The sequence below is a fragment of the Pseudophryne corroboree genome, chromosome 7 (assembly GCF_028390025.1).
Source record: "Pseudophryne corroboree isolate aPseCor3 chromosome 7, aPseCor3.hap2, whole genome shotgun sequence".
NCBI lineage: Eukaryota > Metazoa > Chordata > Amphibia > Anura > Myobatrachidae > Pseudophryne > Pseudophryne corroboree.
The window spans coordinates 466,910,448-466,923,597 of NC_086450.1; positions in this window are offsets into that span (position 1 = coordinate 466,910,448).

Genomic DNA, 13,150 nt, shown 5'->3' on the forward strand with positions numbered 1-13,150 from the left:
CTATAGTGTTAAATATTACAGTATATAGTGTATAAAAAGACCAATGTTTACATTAATGTCCAGTGTTGTTACTAGGTTCTTCTAATGGAATCCATTATTGCTAAGGCAAATGAAGGGAAGGTTCCAGTTACCTGGAAACCTCTCTACCCTAGTCAGCGTCCACCACATGCAGTATAATATGAGGAATGCACATGCACAATGGCAGATTTCCCTACCAGGTCCAGTGTGTGTGTGTATGTGTGTAACTGCACTTTGCGGCAGATTATGTCTTGTTACATGCCAATAATGCATTATTCATTGGCTGGCGACAATTGCTCTAAATTCAAACATTTGGAAAGCCCCTCTCCAAAAACACTGCATTTGCCCTGTAGAGATATAATTATAAATGAGTAAATAATTATAGCAGAATTGATGTTCATGAACATTAGAATATTGCAGTTTATTTCAGTACAGTAACTTGGGAATTTTAAAGTTACCGTAGGAAGCACAATTCAAGGGGGATGATCTACTTATTTATATCTGATTTATTTTTCCAAGTTTATATATATTTTTTTATGTCTTTTATGAGATACTGTATCGAGTTTTACCTGTAAATCAATGTAGTAGGATGAGCTGGACATAAGGGGATGAAAGGTGCACAGTCACTACATTCTATCATAACATTTACTTAATGTTTGATCCGACACATTGACCTCTCGTATAGCAATAATAATGTTTCTCTACAGATAAACTTGTTAATGACATGAAGAACCAGACTTACATTAGAGAATTCTACTTGTTGACATTTTTCTCCAAATCTGACTACACAGCAATAACTACCTGTGTGTTTTTCTTCCTATATATATTTGGAGTGCTCATCAATTCTATTATAATAACAGTGATATATATTGATGCTCAGTTACACACCCCCATGTACCTATTTCTCTGTAACTTGGCCTTAGTAGATATGTGTTATACAACCACTACTGTCCCTAACCTGCTGCACATGTTACTATCTGGTGATAATACAGTGTCTGTAATACAATGCTTCACCCAGATGTACTTTCATGCTATGGCTGGTACCACAGAGGATGTAATAATACTCATTATGGCATATGACCGATATGTTGCTATATGTGATCCTTTACACTATCACTATATCCTAAACAGGAAAAACTGTCTCTTATTTGTATCTGGCACTTGGATATCAGGATGCTTAAATGCATTTGTGTTTACATTCCCAGTGTCACGCATGTCCTTCTGTCAGTCTCCTATCATACATCAGTTTTTCTGTGATGTTAAAGCTCTGTTTAGCATTGCCTGTGCTGGCAGTGAAGACTATTTTATTGTCATTTGCATGGAGTTATTGCTATTTGGAGTTTTCCCAATCATGTTAAGTGTGACATCTTATCTAAAAATGATCAGAGTCATCTTGCAGATAAAATCTAAGGATGGAAGAAAGAATGCCTTCTCCACCTGCTCATCCCACCTCATCATTATCATTATGTATTGTATGACGGCTTTGGGTGCATACATGATGCCCCCATCAAAATATTCTAGTGTCCTAGAACCAGTCTTTACAGCATTGTATGCAGTTGTTACACCCACAATAAACCCTCTGATCTACAGTCTACGGAATAAAGTTGTGAAAAAGGCTTTGAGAAAAATATTGTCTGTAAAAGTATTAAACTGTAAATGAAATTTGCATCATTTTAAGTAACACAATGTGAAATGATGATGTAGTTTCAGTCATTTATTTTCAATCAATAAAAAATGGCAGTAGGTTTTGAATCAAATTTTATTTTGATTTTTATCAATAAACCTCAATTTCACTGCATTTCTTGTTGCTCTATGTTAAAACCCTAAAACATATTTATGATTCAAGCTTCCTATGAATAATTTGGATGTACTGTAGCTCATGGCCGGTGCTAAGATGTTCAGCACCCCCCTGCAAACTATAAATTTGTGCCTTCCCTCCCTTACTTTACAAAGGGACAGTATGTGCCTAAGGGGTGTATTGTAAAAAAAGGGTACGGTCACACAATTTTTCCCACATTTAAACACACAGTAGCACAATCTTATTACAATTACACCGCACTTAGTGGTCCTACTTTATATTGCACCACATACAGTAGTAGTGTCCCTTATTCACATTATGACACATAGTAGTGACCCTTATTCATGTTATGCTACACAGTAGTGCCCATTATACACAATGCCACAGTAGTGCTCCTTATACACAATGCCCACAGTAGTGCTCCTTATACACAATGCCAGAGTAGTGCTCCTTATACACAATGTCCCAGTAGTGCTCTTTATACACAATGCCCACGGTAGTGCTCCTTATACACAATGCCCACAGTAGTGCTCCTTATACACAATGCGCACAGTAGTGCTCCTTAGACACAATGCACACAGTAGTAGTGCCGCTTATACACATAAAGCCCACAAAAATAGTGCAGCTTATACACATTATGCCCAAAGGAGGGGAGGGGAGATAGGGTGGAGTGTGGTACTTACATGGGAGATTAGCAGGTGGATTGGAGTCTGCACATCCACTTCTTCAAGTTGCTTTTGCTGCTTCCTGTTACACAGCTTGATGGGTACAGTGGGTAGGAGAGTGGAAGGAGGAAGCCGGAGGCATTGGACACGGGGAGCCGTACTTCACGCTGCTGGCAATTCTGTCTGTCATACAGTTTGACTTGTGCAGCGGCAGCCAGCAACAACAGCAGCAGGGTAGCAGAGTGGGGAGAGCACCTCTGCAGCCCAGTATCTTTCTGCAATGCATGCTCTTGCTAGACAGGTTGTGCCGGCCCTGTTGCCATTTTCTACAATATTACTGGAATGTTTCTTTCTTTCTGCCATTATACTTGTGACTCCTCCTGTCACCTATCCTGCCCCTCCCTCCTGTTACTTATCCTGCTCTCACCTCCTATCACTTCTCCTGCCCTCCTCCTGTTGCCACGCCTGCCCCCCTCCAGTCATTTCTTTTGTCCCTCTTCCAGTAACATCTCCTGCCCCCCAAGTCACTTATCCTGCCTCCTCCTTCCATCACTTCACCTGCTTTCGCCTCCTGTCATCTCTCCTGCCCTCACCTCTCCTGCCCCCACCTCCCCTCCTGTCACCTCTCCTGCTCAACCCCACCTGTAACCTCTTCTGGCCCCCCTCATGTCCACCCCTCTACTGGTTTCCCATCCTGTCACCTCTCTTTCTCTCCCTCCTGCTGGCTCTCTCCTCTCTTGCTCCCACTTCCCCTTTCTTCATCTTTCATGCCCCCACCACCTCTCCTTTCACCTCTCCTGCTCTTACCCCCTGTCACCTCATGCCCACCCCTCTACTGATCTCACCTCCCGTCACCTCTCTTGCCCTCCATCCTGCCTGTTCTCCCCTGTCCTGTTCCACCACCCCTCCTGTCACCTCTCTTGCCCCCATGGATCACACGGGGAGAGCATGGCTGAGTGTGGGTGGTGCCTAGCTCTGCCACCTAACCTACCGCCATCCAGCTCTTACCCAGTGGGGAGTCATGCTTCATGCTGCCAATTCCGCTGCCTTTCATACATTTTGACAATTGCAGTAGCCAGCAGCCACAGCAGGGTAGCAGAGCCGGGAGGTTGCCTCTCCAGCTCGGCACCTCCCTGCTTTGCCTACCCTCGCTGAGCATGTTACGCTGACCCTGTAGAGCATACTAAAGCTATTCCATAAGTTTAGAGAAATGGAGGATCATTTAGAGATTTTTACCTTCACAACATGTTTGGGAAGGGATACAAGTAGAAACAGTATTTACATTATGCATTTACATCCACTTAGTTGAACAATAACATTTGTGCCATTTTTTTATAAGTTGTCTTGCCCATGACAAACCCTGTAATATACAGTCTACATGTAAAAATAAGTGGATAAGCTCTTTTGAGATAATTGGGGCAAAAACTAAATATTAAACAGTAAAGGAAATTTGTAAACATGTTATTTCACATGATATGATGATCTAGTAATTTATTTCCAATCAATATGTACATGGCAGAAGTCATTGGGTTATATGTAATTGGGTCCGAGTTTGCTGGAGGTGCAGAATGCCAGCCAATATCAGACTTATTATTTTTTAAAGTGACAATCATTCACAGCACAGACAGTGAGGGTGTATGCCCCATTCACCTTATGTGCCCCTAGACATATGACAGCCAAGCAACCCTGTACAGATGTGCGGTGGGCACTTTTCATGTTTTTTGTTTTGGATCTGGATCCTCAATCGTGTTTTGGATCTTGATTGGTTTTGCCAAAACCACCCTTTTTGGTTTTGGTTGTGGCTATGGATGATTTTTGAAAAAACACAAAAACAGCTAAAATCACAGGATTTGGGGGTAATTTTGATCCTACAGTATTATTAACCTCAATAACATTAATTTCCACTCATTTACAGTTTATTCTGAATACCTCACACCTCACAATATTGTTTTTAGGCTAAAAGGTTGCACCAAGGTAGCTGGATTACTTTGCTAAGAGACACAAGTGTGCGGCACAAACACCTGGCCCATCTAGGAGTGGCACTGCATGTCAGACAAGATGGCAGATTTAAAAAAATAGGCCCCAAACAGCACATTATGCAAAGAAGAAAAATAGGTGTAATGAGGTAGCTGGATGGCTAAGATAAGCGACACAAGTGTGCTGAACAAACACCTGGCCCATCTTGGAGTGGCACTGCAGTGGCAGACAGGATGGCACTTTTAAAAACTAGGCCCCAAACAGCACATCATGCAAAGAAGAAAAAGAGGTGCAATGAGGTAGCTGGATGGCTAAGCTAAGCAACACAAGTGTGCGATACAAATACCTTGCACATCTAGGAGTGGCACTGCAGTGTCAAACAGGATGACAGATTAAAAAATAGGCCCCAAACAGCACATCATGCAAAGAAGAAAAAGAGGTGCAATGAGGTAGCTGGATGGCTAAGCTAAGCAACACAAGTGTGCGATACAAATACCTTGCACATCTAGGAGTGGCACTGCAGTGTCAGACAGGATGACAGATTAAAAAATAGGCCCCAAACAGCACATCATGCAAAGAAGAAAAAGAGGTGCAATGAGGTAGCTGGATGGCTAAATTAAGTGACTCAAGTGTGCTGAACAAACACCTGACCAATCTAGGAGTGGCACTGCAGTGGCAGACAGGATGGAACTTTTAAAAACTGGGCCCCAAACAGCACATCATGCAAAGAAGAAAAAGAGGTGCAATGAGGTAGCTGGATGGCTAATCTAAGTGACACAAATGTGTGGCACAAACACTTGGCCCATCTAGGAGTGGCACTGCAGTGGTAGACAGGATGGCAGATTTTAAAAACTAGGCCCCAAACAGCACATCATGCAAAGAAGAGAAAGAGGTGTAATGAGGTAGCTGGATGGCTAATCTAAGTGACACAAGTGTGCGGCACAAACATCTGGCCCATCTAGGAGTGGCACTGCAGTGGCAGACAAGATAACAGATTTAAAAAACAGGCCCCAAACAGCAGATCATGCAGAGAAGAAAAAGAGGTGCAATGAGGTAGCTGGATGGCTAAGCTAAGCAACACAAGTGTGCGGCACAAATACCTGGCCCATCTAGGAGTGGCATGCAGTGGCTGAATGTCGAACATGGCCTGCAATTTTTTGGCCCACCGATAGCATCTCCTGCACGCCCCTGTCATTTCTCAAAAAATTCTGCACCACCAAATTAATTGTATGTGCAAAACATGGGATGTGCTAGAATTTGCCCATATCTAATACACGCACAATATTGGTGGCACAGGAGAGCGTACCCCTAAACCACACACACAAGCCTGTAAAAATCATTTGGATAATAATAACCCTTTTTTTGGAGTTATTATAATAATATGCAGCACAGGCGAGCATGCCCCTACACCACACATGGCAACCCCTGTAAAAACAATTTGGATAATAATAACCCTTTTATTTGGAGTTATTATAATAATATGTAGCACAGGAGAGCATACCCCTACACCACACAGGTCAAACCCTGTAAAAATAATTTGTATTATAATAAACCTTTTATTTGGATCTATTATTATAATATACAGCACAGGCGAGCATACCCCTACACCACACACGGCAAAGCCTGTAAAAATAATTTGGATAATAATAACCCTTTTATTTGGAGTTATTATAATAATATGTAGCACAGGCGAGCGTACCCATACACCACACACAGCAAAGCCTGTAAAAATAATTTGGATAATAATAACCCTTTTATTTGGAACTATTATAATAATATGCAGCACAGGCAAGCGTACCCCTAAACCACACACACACATGTGCTAAAATGTATGCTTGCAAACGCAAGAAGTCTAGCAGGTAAAATGGGGGAATTGGATTTGTTAGCATCAAAGGCTGAGTATGACATTATAGGTATTACGGAAACATGGTGGGATGACTCTCACGACTGGGTTGCTAACTTGGAGGGGTATTCTCTTTTCAGGAGGGACAGGGCTAACAAAAGAGGAGGAGGTATATGTCTTTATGTTAAACTATCACTTAAACCATACCTAAAGGAGGTTATCCATGAGGAGACTGGCGATAATGTGGAGTCAGTATGGGTTGAAATCTCAAGTGGGGGAATTGATGCAAAAAAACTAGTAATTGGCACGTGCTACAAACAGCCGGATATTAGCATACATGAGAAAGAACAACTATTGCAGCAAATCAAAATGGCTGCGGGATTGGGGGACATCCTAGTGATTGGGGATTTTAATTACCCGGATATAAACTGGAGTAACGATTCATGTGCTAAAGTGAGGGGCAGCAGGTTCTTAAATATGTTTAGGGATCACTACTTGTCTCAATTAGTCGAGGACCCAACTAGGGGTAAAACTACCCTTGATCTAGTAATTACTAATAATGTGGACATTATATCAAACACTAAAGTTGGGGAGACTTTGGGTAACAGTGATCACTATATGATCACATTCGACATCAGTTTCAGGAAACATAGCTACAGGGGTTCCACCAAAACTTTTAACTTTAGGAAGGCTAATTTCAGTATGCTTTAATGTCCACTTAACGACATAGAGTGGGAGGTTCTGTTTAATCACAAGAACACTTCGGAAATGTGGGATGTTTTAAAAGGGTTGCTGGATAGCAATATTCATAACTTTATTCCCATGGGCAGTAAACGTAGGAGTATTAAACTCAAACCAATGTGGCTTAACAAGAAGGTTAAGGCAGAAATGGATAAAAAAAAGTGGGCTTTCAAAGCATTTAAATCTAGTGGAAAGGAGGAGTCTTTCAAGTATTACAAGGAGTGTAATAAGAAAAGCAAAAAAGCAATAAGAGCAGGTAAAATGGAAAATGAAAAGCAAATCACTATAGAGAGTAAAACCAATCCTAAAAGTTTTTTAAATACATAAACGGTAAAAGGTTAAAAAAGGAGAATATAGGTCCATTAAAAGATGAATTAGGAGAATTGATAAATGATGACGAAACAAAAGCGGAAATACTGAACAAATTCTTTTCATCAGTATTCACCAGTGAAAAACTGATGGTGGGAGTAGAGCATAACAATTACGACAGTAATGATTCATGGTTAGATACTTGTTTAAGCGAAGATGTAGTCTGGGAGAGATTAATCAAAATTAAGATTAACAAATCACCTGGTCCTGATGGACTTCACCCAAGGGTTCTTATGGAGCTTAGTTCACAACACAACTAGCACGACCCCTATACTTGATTTTCAATAGTTCAATTAGTTCAGGCATGGTACCGAAGGATTGGCATATAGCTGAGGTAGTGCCATTTTTTAAAAAGGGATCCAAAAATCTTCCGGGAAACTACAGACCAGTTAGTTTAACATCTATAGTGGGGAAAATATTGGAAGGAATTCTAAGGGACAGCATACAGGAGTATCTACAGTATGCTAGGATTATTAGCAAGAACCAGCATGGGTTTGTGAGGGACAGGTCATGTCAGACTAACTTAATTAGCTTCTACGAGGAAGTGAGCAATAATCTTGATAAAGGAAAAGCAGTGGATATGGTCTTCCTAGATTTTGCAAAAGCCTTCGATACAGATCCTCACAGGAGACTGATGATCAAATTAAAGGAGCTTGGCCTAGGAAAAACTATTTGCACATGGATAAGCAGCTGGTTGGATAGCAGGGTACAGCTAGTAGTGGTCAACGGGAAGTCCTCAACATGGTCCCCAGTAGTCAGCGGAAAACCACAAGGGTCCATACTCGGACCACTACTGTTCAACATATTTATCAATGACCTAGAAATAGGCCTGGAAAGCACAGTGTCAATCTTTGCAGATGATACTAAACTGTGTAACGTAATTAATTCAGAATTGGATGTGGAGTCCTTGCAGAATGATCTTTCTAAACTTGAACCCTGGGCGTCTAAATGGAAAATGAGGTTCAGTACAGACAAATGCAAGGTTATGCATTTTGGGACTAAAAACAAACTTGCATCCTACATATTAAATGTGGAGCACCTAGGGGAAACAGAGTTGGAAAAATATTTGGGGGTATTCATTGATAATAGGCTTAATAACCATACACAATGTCAAAACGCAGTAAAGAAGGCAAGTAAGGTGCTAGCGTGCATAAAAAGGGGAATTGAGACAAAGGACGAGGATGTAATCATGCCGCTGTAAAAGGCATTGGTATGTCCGGACCTGGAATATTGTGTTCAGTTTTGGGCACCATTGTATAAAAAAGACATCAGTGAACTCGAAAGTGTTCAAAGGCGAGCTACTAAATTGATTAAAGGCCTAGAAGGACTGGACTATAAGGAAAGACTTACTAGGCTGACTATGTATACACTAGAAAAGCGGCACCTAAGAGGAGATATTATTAATATCTTCTAATGTGTAAAGGGACATCACAAAGAGTTATCAGAGGAATTATTTATTAAAATAACACTGTTTAGGACACGTGGGCACTCACTGCGACTGGAGGAGAGAAAGTTCTGAATACAACGGAGGAAATGGTTCTTCACTGTTAGGGCAATCAGGATGTGGAATTCCCTGCCAGGGAAGCTCTGTAATGGTGTACTCTGTAATTGGATTTAAAAAAGGAATGGATAAATTTCTGAATGAAAATGCTATGCTATAAGGTTATAATACTTAAAATATCAACGTGGTAATCCGGGGGTAACATGAGTTATAGTAGCTAACTAGTCATAAAACAAGGGCCCTCATTCCGAATTGTTCGTTCGTTATTTTTTTTCGCTACGGAGCGATTAGTCGCAAACTGTGCATGCGCAATGTTCGCAGTGCGCCTGCGCCAAATAAATTTGCACAAAAGTTTGGTATTTTACTCACGGCCTAACAAGGTTTTTTCATTGTTCTGCTGATCGTAGTGTGATTGACAGGAAGTGGGTGTTTCTGGGCGGAAACCAGCCGTTTTATGGGAGTGTGCGGAAAAACGCAGGCGTTTCAGGGAAAAACGCGGGAGTGTCTGGAGAAACGGGGGAGTGGCTGCCCAACGCTGGGTGTGTTTGTGACGTCAAACCAGGAACGAAAAGGACTGAACTGATCGCAGTGTAGGAGTAAGTCTCTAGCTAATCAGAAACTGCTAAGAAATTTCTATTCGCAATTCTGCTAATCTTTCGTTCGCAATTCTGCAAAGCTAAGATTCACTCCCAGAGGGCGGCGGCTTAGCGTGTGCAATGCTGCTAAAAGCAGCTAACGAGCGAACAACTCGGAATGAGGGCCATTATTCAGCAAGTATGAAGAATCATCACAACTTAAAACAGGTTAAACACGATGGGCAATTTGCCTCTATTCATCCTCAAATACTATGTTACTATGTTACAATGTTACATGGCAAACCCTTTTTAAAAATATTTGGAAAATAATAAACCCTTTATTACGAGTTATTATAATAATATGCAGCACCGGCGAGTGTACCCCTACACCACACAGGGCAAACCGTGTAAAAATTATTTGGATAATAATATAAGTATATAACCCTTTTATTTGGAGTAAATAATATACAGCATAGGACACCACCACTGAGCTATTGGCAGCACAAGACACCACCACTGTACTGATGCAGCACAAGTTAGCACCACTGGACTGGACTTATACAGCAGTACCACTGGACTTAAACGGCAGTACCCCTGAATTTATACGGCTGCACCACTGGACTGGACTTATAAGGCAGTACCACTGGACTTATACAGCAGTACCCCTGGACTTATACGGCAATACCCCTGGACTTATATGGCTGCACCACTGGACTGGACTTTTACGGCAGTACCCCTGGACTTATACGGTGGCAGCACTGGACTTATGGCGGCACAGGACACCACCAATGGACTTATGGCAGCAAAGGACACCACCACTGGACTTATGGCAGCACAGGACAGCACCACTGGCTGAATTATACAGCAACACTGGACTTATGGCAGCACAGGACACACCACTGTGACTGGACTGATGCAGCACAAGACACCACCACTGGACTGATGCAGCACAAGACAGCACTGGAATGACACATATGAGATCAGGTCGCCACCCCACTAGCCACACAACTTTCCCACACAGACACTGAGGAGACATGTCGTCTTGCTACACTTTCCAGGACTGGCGTGAAAATGGCAGTGACGCGCGGCTCCTTATATGGAATCCAAAACCCACAAGAATAAGACAATGGGATGATGACATTTTGCCTTGTTCTGGTTTCCGAGTCGGGCGGGAAGTCCCGAGCCGGACTCAGATCCGTTATCGTGACGTGATGTTCGGTAGGGTTTGGTTCTCAGATAACCGAACCCACTCATCTCTAGTATTTATACCACTGCATTTGTTTACATACTCATAACATTACAATATCTGCACCAGTGGTGAATTTAGGGGTCAGGTCACCCCTAGGCACAACATTATCAACTGACTCCCATCATGTCACTATCCCCTTTATTTTGGGGCATCCCAACTGCTAAAGCAGCACCAACCTCACTTCCCCTCCACCAACACAATTTGCTGACCATTGAACCCTCCTCCCTCATCAGTTCTACATAATGAAAAAAAAAGATTCACCTGGCCTCATTTGTCCATCGGCCTAGCAGGACTTTCATAAAAGTGAGCCTGCTGTGCCACCCCCCAGCAAGTGTCAACCCTAGGCATGTGCATCACGTGCCTGGAGGGATACACAAGGATAGGTGTTATGTATTGCATAATGGTCCACCAGATTGTAAATGTTCTGGTGTGTTGTATGATATGATCACACAGCAATGATGGTCAGGTGGATGGGAAAGTAGGAGAATATATGTGAATATATGAGCGGATGGAAGACAGTGGGGATGCAGTTGGATAGGAAAGTTTATGGAGGTTATGTGGACAGGTAGGGAATTTGATAAGCTTGCCTGAAAAGTTAAGTTGTGTAAGGTTTTGAAGGTTTGTAGACTAGAGGAGAGTTTTTTTGTTCATGGGAGGGCATTCCACAGAGTGGGTGCTGCCTGAAGAATGTCCTGCAGTCATGAAGAATGGGAGCGAATATTGGCCCTCATTCCGAGTCGTTCGCTCGTTCTTTTTCATCGCATCGCAGTGAAAATCCGCTTAGTACGCATGCGCAATGTTCGCACTGCGACTGCGCCAAGTAATTTTGCTAAGAAGATTGGATTTTTACTCACGGCTTTTTCATCGCTACGGCGATCGTAGTGTGATTGACAGGAAATGGGTGTTACTGGGCGGAAACACGGCGTTTTAGGGGCGTGTGGATGCAAACGCTACCGTTTCCGGAAAAAACGCAGGAGTGGCCGGAGAAACGGGGGAGTGTCTGAGCGAACGCTGGGTGTGTTTATGACGTCAAACCAGGAACGACAAGCACTGAACTGATCGCACAGGCAGAGTAAGTGTGGAGCTACTCAGAAACTGCTAAGTAGTTTGTGATCGCAATATTGCGAATACTTCGGTCGCAATTTTAAGATGCTAAGATACACTCCCAGTAGGCGGTGGCTTAGCGTGTGTAACTCTGCTAAATTCGCCTTGCGACCGATCAACTCGGAATGAGGGCCATTGAGTGTACTAAAAAGACATTGAGAATTATTCCATAACCAATTTCAAACTTTTTAAGTATCAATACATTTATTGCTTTACCATTTATAGCTGATTTTGATTATAATACAGTATATTTTCTGCCCGGTAAACATATAACCAAGAGAAAACACCACCTTCCACATTGTACAAAATTTTGCTAATCAAAGAGACCAATTAAGAAAAATGTGAGCTCTGCACATGTAATACATTAATATAATATGATTATTCTGGTCATCCTCGCTTTACTTCTCAATACGTTTGAAGGAAAGCTTTTGAAGGAGAGCACACATTTGCCCACTGTAAAATAGCACATTTAAGAATTTTTATTTAACTTACAGTATACAGTACTTGCCTACTCTAACAGAATTTTACATTTTGAGGCATTCACATGGGGGATTAAACGGAATAAGTGAGTGGGAGTGGGTATAAAGATGTGATTTGCTGAGAATTGGGGCATTACTTAAATCAACTCCCCAAAAACACCTACTTGGACATACCACCTTACTGAATCTCCAAGAGGCCAGCATGAAAAACTAGAATAAGTGTGATGCACTGTGACATATGTACATACATAATACCCTATATATATATATATATCTAACCATATAAAACTGGTAACATACAACTATTAAACAACATAAATTGTATTTAAATAGCAAAAACTACTTAGTTTCTTGTCAGGTTTTTGAATAAGCAACAATATAAAAAGTAATAGTCACCTGTGGGCACACTAGACTGAGTAAGCAATACAGGGGCAGATGAACTTAGCCTTGGAGATTGATAAAGTGAAGAGAGATAAACTACCAATCAGCTTCTGTCATTTTTCAAACACAGCCCTGTAACATGGTAGCTAGGAGTTGATTGGGTGCCACTTTATCTCTCTCCACTTTATCTCTCTCCAAGTTTAGATAAATACTCCCCTAAATATATTTAACTAAACAGAGAAGAGAAGAGACAGTTGGAGAGATGAACAGGGAAGAATACACGGTGGAGAGATAGGGGAGAAGAATGTCCAGTTGTGAAGAGAGTTGGTAGCCTTTAGTAAAAATGAGCATAAAGGAAAATGTAATGCTTTGTAGATTGGTTGAGTTTATTATAAACTATTATCAATCATTGGTTGAGAACAATTATCACCATTGGCACAATCTATATAT